Source organism: Pteropus medius, unplaced genomic scaffold (assembly GCF_902729225.1).
Source record: "Pteropus medius unplaced genomic scaffold, Ma_sr-lr_union100, whole genome shotgun sequence".
NCBI classification, from domain to species: Eukaryota; Metazoa; Chordata; class Mammalia; order Chiroptera; family Pteropodidae; genus Pteropus; species Pteropus medius.
In genome coordinates this window covers 26,410,441-26,421,725 of record NW_024350319.1, presented here as the reverse complement: position 1 = coordinate 26,421,725, position 11,285 = coordinate 26,410,441, and the positions used below count along the sequence as shown (strand labels likewise).

The 11,285-nt window shown below is 33.0% G+C and overlaps 1 pseudogene; it reads right to left on the bottom strand.

Moving 5' to 3' along the window:
* Window positions 1-1,349: 1,349 nt before the first annotated feature.
* Window positions 1,350-1,468, bottom strand: LOC120583586 (uncharacterized; annotated as a pseudogene).
* Between the last annotated feature and the right edge of the window lie 9,817 nt (window positions 1,469-11,285).

The following is an 11,285-nucleotide window of genomic DNA, read 5'->3' as shown; positions in this document are numbered from 1 at the left end:
CACATGGTAGGAAATCTTTTATTAAATTTTCTAAAATGATTTCCTTTAGTTCCAGTTCAAGATGATGACATTGAAAGATCCAACACTCATCTCCTTTCCAGGAAACAATGAATCTACAGCTACATATGGAACAATTTATTTGGGGGAGGGGTACCTAAAAACTTGCAGAGCAACTCCTTTGTATTGAGGAAATGAGAATAAAACCACATCCAAGCAGGTAGGAAATGCTGAGACACAATCCTGCCATAAACAAACTCCTCCACCCACAGTACGGTAATACACAATATGGAGAAAACCCAAATCCCAAACTTTTCCCTGAGGAGGGACGGGTTGTTAGCCCACATCAAGTTCCAACTTTTAAGACCAGCACCTGAAAGATGAGACCTAAAGCATCTAACTTGAAAACCAACAAAAATTACTCCCACATGACCCACAGGTTATGGAAAACTGAGAAAAGGCTTTTGAAGGGATTATGCACAGACTCTGTCACCCCTCGCCTCAAGGCAGAAGCAGTTATTTGAAAGAAGACCTGACTTTATGTGAAAGGGGCTCGTTTGGTATGTATGGTAATGGATGTTAACTAGACTTATTGTGATGATCGTTTCACAATATATACAAATATTGAATCATTATATTGTATACCTGAAACTAATATGTCAATTATACTTTGATTAAAAGAAATTACTCTTGGGACTTGGGCCCGAGCAACAAGGTAACTGGTAGTCATTTACTGATATAGAAACAACCTGGGAAGGAACAGGCAGGAGGATACAATTAAGACTTCTTTATTGAGATGCCCACTAGGCATCCAAGTGGTAGTTGGCTAAATACCTTCAAACTTAAAGAAGGTCAGAGACAGTTATAAGTTTTGAACCCATCATCTTATTAATAGCATTTTAGAGTCATGAAATTGAATGATATTACCCAGAAAGTGAGCCTGACAAATTGTGTACAGACAGCTCTTTTAAGGAGTTTTGCTGTAAAAGAAGCTCTCACAGAGTAGCTGCTGCCTAACTACACTCATTGAACACCTGTGATTTGTGATGACCTGGATATACTGAAATAGGCCTCAGGTGATGAGAAAAATCATTTAAAATGTTGTAAAAGGCTTTTTTTCTCTTAAGAAATAAAATATTCAAAACCAGCATCCCAGATTCTAGTTCTTCATCCAATCATGTTACACAACTTTTTAAACAAAATTAGTAGTTTCTGATTCAAAATGGTCTCTATGTAGAAGATTCTTTTCTTTTTTTTAATTTTTTTTTTTTACTTTTTAGGCGAGGCAACCCTTTGTTGACCTCACAGATTGCAAGGACCTTATCAGTTTACAATCCCTTATTTATCTTTTATGCCTACAGCACCTGGCCTTCCTAGGTGGTCTCCCATCCAAGTACTAACCAGGCCCGACCCTGCTTAGCTTCCAAGATCAGATGAGATTGGGCTTGTTCGGGGTAGCACGGCCATAGACTAACTAGAAGATTCTAATACAATCTCTCTCAACCTATCACTAAGATGTCCAGAAAGCAATTAAAAAAAATTCACCATAACTTTGGAAACTAAGTCAGAAAACATAACAGAATGTGAGGAAATACACAACTTATTAAATAAATTAAAATAGAGAAAACTCTATTTGGAGATTAATTTTAACACGAAGCAAAGTCAAACACAAAATGGAGACCAGACTCAAGAATTCCCTGAGCAGACAACCTTTTAAGCTATGTGAGCAAAACTAAATCTAGCTTATTTTCTGAAGATAAGCAAAACTTAACTTAGGTTATTTTTTGTAAACACCTAGGACAATCGTTAAAGAAACAAGTCATCTTCCTAAAAATGGTATGAGATAATCACTTTTAACCAATCACTTACTATTTGGAACCCTCCCATTATAATAACCAAACATTGTAAAGATTAAACAACTTCCTTATTTTCACTTTACAATCCATCCTGTAATTTCCTGCCCTTGAACTTCGTGTCAGTTTTTATTTTTGAAGACTCTCAATTAACCCTAACTAAATATTGTTTATTGATTTGGTGGCTTAGATTTTGCTATTTCTAGATTTTTGACACCAGAAACAGATAACTTGACAAAAGGCACTTCTGACTTCTGAATAAAGATGGCAGAATATAAACAGGCATTTACCTTTGCTACCTTCTGAATTCTTATAGAAACTAGAGGATGGATTTTATTTAAACCTTATGACCAAAAGGAAGACAAAAATAAAACTGCAGTACAATTTTTTAAACTGAAACATAAATAGAAAGGAGTCAACTTACTTACCAGACCTTAGGGTGCTGGATCCCAAAGCAGTTGCAGGGAAAGCTCAGACACAACCCAATTTATACCATAGATAGTGACAACTGATCATCATAATTAAGAACTGTTGGCACCTGAAACCTCTCAGGTAGAGGTAGAGGTGGGGATACAAAGTGGATCACTTGTTAAAATTTTGCTCAAGAACCTGTAGTGCCTCAATCCCATCCCCTGCTTCATGCAGCTTGATGCCTTTCCCTTTCTAATCCTGGCAGAGGAGGCAAGATTTGCTCTCTAAAGATAGTAAAGCAAATATTCTTCAGATCAGGGGAAGCCAGGCACAATTCAGCATAGGGGTACCATACTGACAAGTTGATTAAGTGAATCTTTACACGCAGATGCTGACTCCACTTCAAATGCGTAAGTACCCCTGTCTACAAATAAGAACTAAAACATTGAAATTTTTAGTTGGAAACTTAGGTGTAAATCTTCACAAATTTAAATCAGACAGTAATTTTTTAGATATGGCACTACATTCGCAAGCAATCAAAGAACAAATAGCCAAACTTTAAGTTAAAACCTTTGGGCTTTCAAAGGACACTATCAAGAAAGTGAAACTCACAGAGTGGGAGAAAATATTTGAAAATTATATATCTGAAAAGAGTCTAGTGGGAAGAATATATAAAGAACTATTAGAATTCAATAATAAAAAGACAACTCTATTTTAAAATGGGCAAAAAATTTAAATAGACATTTTTTCCAAGATATACGAATGGCCAATAAGCACATGAAAAGATGCTCAACATCATTAGTCATTAGGAAATGCTAATCAAAACCCCAATAATATGCCCACGAGGATGGCAATAATCAAAAAAGAAACAAGTTTTGGTGAGAATTTGGAGAACCTGAAACCCTCAAACATTGCTGATGGGAATGGAAAATGGTTATTTTCCTCTTAAAGAGTCAAGAGACATGAATACATATGTGCACAGAAAAACTTGTACATGAATGTTCATAGTAGCATTATACATAATAAACAAAAAGTGGAAACAACATAAATGTCCACCAACTGATGAACGGCTTAACAGTCATAGAATGGAATATTATTAATCATAACACAGGAATGATGTTCTGATACATGCTACAACATAGAGGAACCTGAATGACATGCTAATAAAAAAAAAAAAAAAACACAAAAGACTACTGTATTATATAGTTCCATTGATATAAAATGTCTGGAATAGGTGAATCTATAGATACAGAAAGTAGATTAGTGGTTCTTAAGGGCTGAGAAAAATGGGGCGTAGAGAGTGATCCTAATGGGGATGAACTTTCTTATGGGGATGATAAAAATGTTCTGGAATTAGCAGTGATCAATATATAACTTCGTGAATATGTTAAGAAACTGAATTGTACACACTAAAAGAGCGAACAATATGAATTATATCTCAATAAAGTTGCTTTCATAAAAGAAGAAAAATAAAGATTAACATTGGATGAAGAGATTAATATTGATGAAAATTTAAAATAAAAGTCATGCACTCTTTATTTTTTAGTATGTTCCTCTTCTTTGATTATTGTTCCCACAGCTGATACTATTCTCTCTATATAATTAGAAAAACTGAAAACAAGCTATATCATAAGCATTTTTTCCACATTACTAAAAACTCTTGATTAAGTTTATTTAAAAGATTACATACTGTAATTTACATAGTAATTTTCGAGCCATTAGATATTAGGTGGTTTCTAGTTTTTTACTATTATAGGTGATGACCACATTTGACAAAAAAAAAAAAAAAATCCTTGTTTGAATTTCTGATTATTTCTTTAGACTGGACTTCAATAAATGGATTTATTGCAGAAAAGAGAAATTAAAGATTTTTGATAACTACTGAAAAATTATTTTTCTCAGAGTTTTGCCAATGCCCATTGTTCCCAACTGTATAATGGACTTATTTTTAATCTATAGCCTTGCCAACATTATGTATTTTCATAATTTTTTTCTTAAGTGCCAGAATATAAAAGCAAACAACAACAACAAATAACAACAACAACAATAACAATATACTTGCTTTCAAGATGCTTTCAGTCTAGTAGCATGAGAGACAGCTACAGGGACATACACAAAACAGTGTACAGAGGACTTTTACAGAGCGATGTTTCTACTTTCGAATGTCAAAATCCTCTATCATCTCTCATTTCCTTGCAATGGTCCGTTTGACCGCAACACCTAAACTTTCCATATCTGGATATGTTTGGGTTTCTTTGAAGCAAAGAATGGTGGATGACAATATATTTTATTTTAATTTACATGATGTATAACTGATTTACAGTTTTAAAAAATTATTCTCCTCAAGATACTTAAACATATCAGTATGTAACTTTGCTAATTATATCATTTTTTCTTTTAAAAATCATCTCCATATATGTTGACATAATCCATGAATTTTTTACATATTTTCTGCTTATAAAGGTTTTTCTTAATTGGATTTTTCAGCTTTGCTTAAGTTTAAAGAATACTTTTCTCAGTTGTACTGATTTTCAGTGTAGTAACTCAGTATTTAATACTGTTTAGAAATTTCTTCTTGCTGTTCATGAGACTGATTTTTTAATACCTTCTAGCTTTCTTAGTTAAATACTTTTTCTGTTTTATTAATTATGTCTTTGATGATTGGAATTTACTTTTCTTTTTTAAAATCATGACATTTTCAAGTTAGAGATAAATATAGAGAATACCATGACATGCCGACATCATTCAGTTTTATCAATTTAAAAATTTTTGCAGTACTTGCTATAGACAATTTTTAAGAAATAAAAATATGACTGAATTAGTTTGCTAGGGCTGGCTAAGAAGATACTATATACTGAGTGACTTGAAGAACAGAAATTTGTCATGTCACAGTTCAGAAGTCGGAAATTAAGGTGTCAGCAGAGTCACAGTCTCTCTGAAAGAGCCAGAGAAGGCTCTGTTCCAGGCTTCTCTCCTAGATGCTGGTAGTTCCTTGTCTAGTGGCAGCATAAGTCCAGTTTTCACGCAGTATCCTCTGTGTGTGTGTGTCTCTGTGTCCAACTTTTCCATTTTTATAAGGACACCAGTTATATTAGATAAAGGACCACCCTATTCAGTACGGCCTCATTTTAATATATCCAATTGTATTTGCAGCAACCCCATTTTCAAATAAGGTCACATTCTGAGGTACTAGGGGGGTTAGGACTTCAACATATGAATTTGGATGAACAAAGTGCCACCCGTAACAATGACAAATATCCTTGAAACCTTTTGTATGATCCTTCTTGACTAGTGTTTCCCCCTTCACCTAAATTTTTAAATCTTTTCCAGTATTTTATCCTATTTCATATATGAATTGATCCAAAAACAAGACATGTTTGTTTGACATGTTCTCAATTTTTATGTAAATATTACATTATCCTATCACTTGTGTCTTTTTGTTCACTATTATGTTTTTGAAATGTAGTCATGTGTTTATAATTTAAATGTTCTAGATACATTCTGGATATTATTGTTTCAATGATTTTATGCATTTCAAATATCACTTTTATGGCTTTTTCTAACTCTTCATTCACTGGGGTTTTTTTTGTGGAACAAAAGTCTTTTATTTTAATGAAGAAACATATACAGCATTAAAATATATGTACTATTCGGGCATTTTCTAAAAGAAGAAAACCTTATCCTGAAATCATAATCATGTTTTTTTTCCTAAAATGTTCAAAATTTGACAATCTAATCCAATTAGATTTGTGTGTGTGTGTGTGTGTGTGTGTGTGTGTGTGTGTGTGTGTGGTCTGTGCATGCTCACACGAGTGCACACATAAGTGTAGTAAAAGGTCTGAATCTATTTTGATGTTTTCCCCATCTGGATAACCAATTACCTGAACATTATTTTTTGAGTGATCTATTTTTTCCACCCTGAATTTTAATGACATTTTATTCATACCTCACTTTCCATATACAATATTTGAGAGTGTTTCTGGGCTCACTATTCTGTTCCTTCATTATATTTGTCTAAACCAAATTGTCTTAATTACTGTGACGTTAGGATAGTATATTTTGCTATTTTGCATAAAAAAATTATCACATTTTGTCATTTTCCAAATAACTTTAGGTTTTCTTTTGGTCTTTTGTACATGTTTATGCTTTTTTATGTCAGCTTGTCAGCTGTTCTTTGAAAAGCCTTGTTGAAATTCTGATTAGAATTACTATGAATTTGTAGCTTGGGGACAATTTGACATATTCAAAGTATTGAGTCATTCTACTCATAAACACTTTATAATTTCCACTTTGGAGTTTCTCAATATTTTAAAACTTTTTCCATTATGATCTCACATATATTATGAGATTTATTTCTTATATAAAATAACTTAAGAGTCTGTGAACAGTATTTTTTCAATTATATTTTCTAGTTTAACTTTTGTTAGTATAAAGAAAAATCATCAATTTCTATGTTTTGATGTAAATTTATTTTCATCTAGAATAGATCTTGCCAAATTTTCACATAGTTTTAATAATATTTATATAAATTCTCTTGGATTTTGTATGAACACTAGTAAATTGCGTCTAAATTTTTATCTAATCATTTGTATTAATCTTGTAATAAGTAAGTTTAATGCTCACTTATATTATGATTAATTATATATTTACTTTTTCTGCCTTCTGGTGACTTGAAAAACTTCTGTCACCTTCCTCCCCTTCTGCTTTTCACCTACTGCTCTTGGGTGCTATAGATTGTATTTCTAATTTTTTTTCCCATTTCAAACATTTCTGCTTAATTATAAATTATAAATGGTAATGCATTTAAATTTATTTTATATTTTTATACTGTAAAAGAACAAATTAATTTTGCAATTGTAGTCAAAATTTTAGCTATACTTTTTTCAATACAAAAATTATTCCACAATTCATTTACAAAATATTTTATCAATGTATGTGCTTTATCCACATTGTTTCCTACTTACTGGTTTACATTTTTTCATAAAAATATTGCTTAATACTTTTTTGAGTAAACTCTCAAGTCTGAGAATATATTTTGCCTGTGCTCATAATTTATAGTTTATCAAGCTACAATATTTTTGTTCCACAATTATTGTCTTTTATTCCTTTAAGATAATGTTTCCTTTTTACTTTTGATGAGATATCTATTGACTGTTGAATATTTTTTATTTGTTGGTAATTTGAATTTACTATTGCTTTTCTAAGATTTGTCTCTGTATCACTGATAGTCTCAGGTTTCAATACAACATGTTTAGATATGGCTTTATCTTTATTGATCCTGCTTAAGCATACAGTAAAACTTTATATCTGAGAACCTATGTCTGTAATTTTGGAAAATTTGCAGTAGTCAACCACTTTAATATTACCTTTCTACTATCTATTATTCAGAATTCCTGTTAGATATTTGCTTGAGATTTTCAAGCTATCTTTCAAATCACTTAAGTTTTCTCTGTCCCTTTGTGCTGAGTGTCTGGTACTATATTCTTCATTAATTCTCTAGGATCGAGTCTGATGAAATATTTATTTTGGCAAATATAATTTTCATTTCCAATATGTCTTACTGCTTCTTCATATACACTTATTCTTGTTTCATTTCTACCTACTTTTGCTTTGTAATTTCCTGTTCATTTCATCGACTACCATGACTTCATATGTGCCTTTCAGAATAATAAACACACATATTTAAAGTTCTTATTGACTAGTCTATAAGATTAATCTCACCTGCAGTAAGCATACTGGGGATGTGGTGGGCAGTGGTATAGTCTGCCCTGAGGTATAGGCAATAAGGAGGTATACTGACTCTAAAGAATTTAAAAACAAATTTAAAAACTGACTTAAATTTATTTATTTTTTATCATAACCATAGAACAGTGTTTCTAAATATTAATGAGATTGACCAAGAGGTCCTTAACTTTTCCCTCGGTGTGACTAAATTTTAGACAGGTTCTCTCTTTACTATAAGCCCCTGAACCCCTGTTCTTGGAGTTTCTCCTCTTTGAGATATAAACCTTCTCCTAGCCTCTTGTTATTTTTACAACCCAGAAGTGTCTTTCTCAAGAAGTTGAAAGTCATCCTTTTGAAATCTAATCATCAAGAGAGGCCTTTTTTTCTCCCAATCTCTGTAAGAGGGTAGGAGCTTAATTTTGATAAGTGCCAATTAGCAAACACAGATGTCATAATCACATTGACCAACCTCCCCTCAAATCAATGCCTTCCAGTAGTTTTCCATTAGCTCATTCAGTGTTTAAAACCTCCTCCACCTTTTGTTTAAGTGCAGGTAAGTTCTATCTCTCTTTCTCTGATTACAATTCTCTTGAATAAAGGCTTTGTTGCCTGTTAAACTCTGTATGATGTAATTATTTCCTGAGTGTTCAAAATGCTCTGCTTTTGCAGTCACCGGGCATACTCTACTGTTTTTATTAAATAAGATTATATTCTAGTTCCTGGATGTATTTGTCTTTCTTAACATGAGATATTCTCTTACCATTAGATTCCAGGACTACCGTTGTTAGATTAGATACGTGGCTAATCTATTCTTCCTATTTAGTTGAGTGTGGCAATATTTCCAATAAAAAATAATGCCTTTCAGGGAGCATTGGCCAGGTGGCTAAATTTTGGACAATGAGAATTCTGGACAACGAGAGTGGAAGTTGGGAGGGCCTGCTTCCCAACCTGTTTTTCCTGAGTTTCCCACAATTTTCAATCCTCTATAGTTAGGTTTTCCATTACATTCAGCTAAACTCATCTGATAAACTAACTAATACAGCTTCACGGCACATATAACCTGCCACAAAGAATTACTCCTTTAAGGAAAAAGAATTGCAGTTTGAAGAAGCAGTACTGTTTTGTTGCAAATGATGATATGAGTGTAGGCCATTGACTGTGTCTTGCAATGATGTATTTCCTTACTGGTTAGTCAATATTCTTTCCTGGAGTTTACGAAGCATTGATTTCATACTTACTTTTCAGATACCTAATGCCAACTTAGACCAGAATTCACCAAAAGTTTTTTAGAACAAAATTAAACATACAAAGTAGCAGTAAAGCTGCACACTAGCAGTAAAAAGAGGGAGACAAAATAGTGGCAGAGTGGCACCTGGAGTGAAAGAAGAGGAATATCAGACTGACCTCAGAATGATACTGTGTATGTAATGGAGTCTAATAGCTTGTAATCATGTCAGCTCATTATCTTGCATTACAAGGTATTTTAAATTGCTACTCTTTTTGGATAGGCAGTAGTGTTTTCACTCAATTCCCTCTAGCAGTCACAGATGTACAGGTGCATTACTCTGAATGCTCAAAATTCTAACCATAAGGGAGAACACAGAGAATTCACATTGACTGATCATCAAGCTTACCCCCCCGACACCACCATATAATGAAAATTTTCTCCATTTCAGGCCTTGGTTTCCATTTTCATTGTTAACTAGCATTCTTTTGATTTCTAATATATATTGTCTACCCTGAATTGAAGTACTCATTTAAATATTAAGACTTAATACTAGTTAATAGTAATATTAATTAAGTACAAGCTATATATTTAGTACCCAGGATGAATATTATATTTGTGGAAAAAATAGTTACTGTTGACTGTTTAAAACTTAACTCAATTATTTCATACTTACCAATATAAGGATTCATGTAGCTCACCAAATCAGTGGAAAGACTAGAAAACTACTCTCTAGCAGGAATGAAGGGAGTTAAGGCTCAATCAAGTTTCAGCTATGAAAATGTGTGCTCAGGACATGTGGCAGATTGTATTTTGCTCTTGCTTCTCCATTTTTTTATAATAACATTGTACATTCAGACCCTTGCCATGGTCTCTTGGTAGAAAAAACATATTTCCATGGTCTCTTGGTAGAAAAAATATATTTCCTAGCCTCTTTCTTCACTTTGGGCTTAGCCATGGGACTTGCTGTGGCCAAGGGATGTTAGTGGGCATAATACAGCAAGGGCTTGACATGAGCCTGGAATGTGGATGCATGAAGTATCCCACTGTCCCAGAAAAATGTGAGCCATATGGAGAAGACTTAAACATGAGGCATGGCCTGGAGCCAAGTCCAGCTGAGCCCCAGTTGACATGTAACACATGAGTGAGGAACAAATGCTTTCATTGTATGCCATTGAGATTTTTGTTTGTTGTGCAGTAAAAGCTGAGTGACGCGGGAAAGCAATGTCCCCAATACTACCAGACATTGATGGCCATAGATGTTGCTAAAAATAGCAATAAATATACTCATACTTTCCTGATTTTTCCTCAAGTGTCAAACTCCCAGATAAAAATGGATAATTAGTCATCAGGTGTGAAAAATTAATATATCTCTTCCTGCTTTTATATTGGTGGGTGGTCTTTTTTGCCAAATATTTAAGGGTTATTCCAAAATGAGAAGAGCATTCTAATTGGATAGCCAAAACAATAAATATCTTCTATGATATTTAAATGAAAGTCGTAGGCATAGAAAAGGTCCAAATCAGGGAAATAAATGCTAATAATGCAACATTTCCAAAGAGGTAATTATATAGTAATTATTATGCCAAAATAATGGTTCAGAGTTTATTTTTAAAATCTGGAAAACAAAAGGAAAATGGCCATCTCTCCTGCAAATATTCTCTAAGCCTTTAAAATGTTAATATACTTTGTTATTTTCCTAAGTAAAAGAAGTCATAGTGTGTGTAGCATTCCAAAAATTTGACCACAGTGACCCATTTTTTTTTTTAAATTTTTGGCATCTTCTAAGACTGTAGTTCCATATAATACAAACTGAGAAATACTGTTAGAGGAAATCACAAAGAACTTTTGGAGTACAAAGAAACAGTATCTAATCCTGTGTATTAGGAGTTGTATTAGAGAGGGATGCTTGTGAGCAGAATCTAGAATGATGTGTAGGACTTTTCTAGAAAAACTTTTGATAGAAGAGCATTTCATGGACTGAAAAGACAATCTAATATGAAGGACAGATATATAATAATATAGTTGAGAATTTCAACAAGTGAGTCTAAACAAAGATGAGTGAGAATGATGGA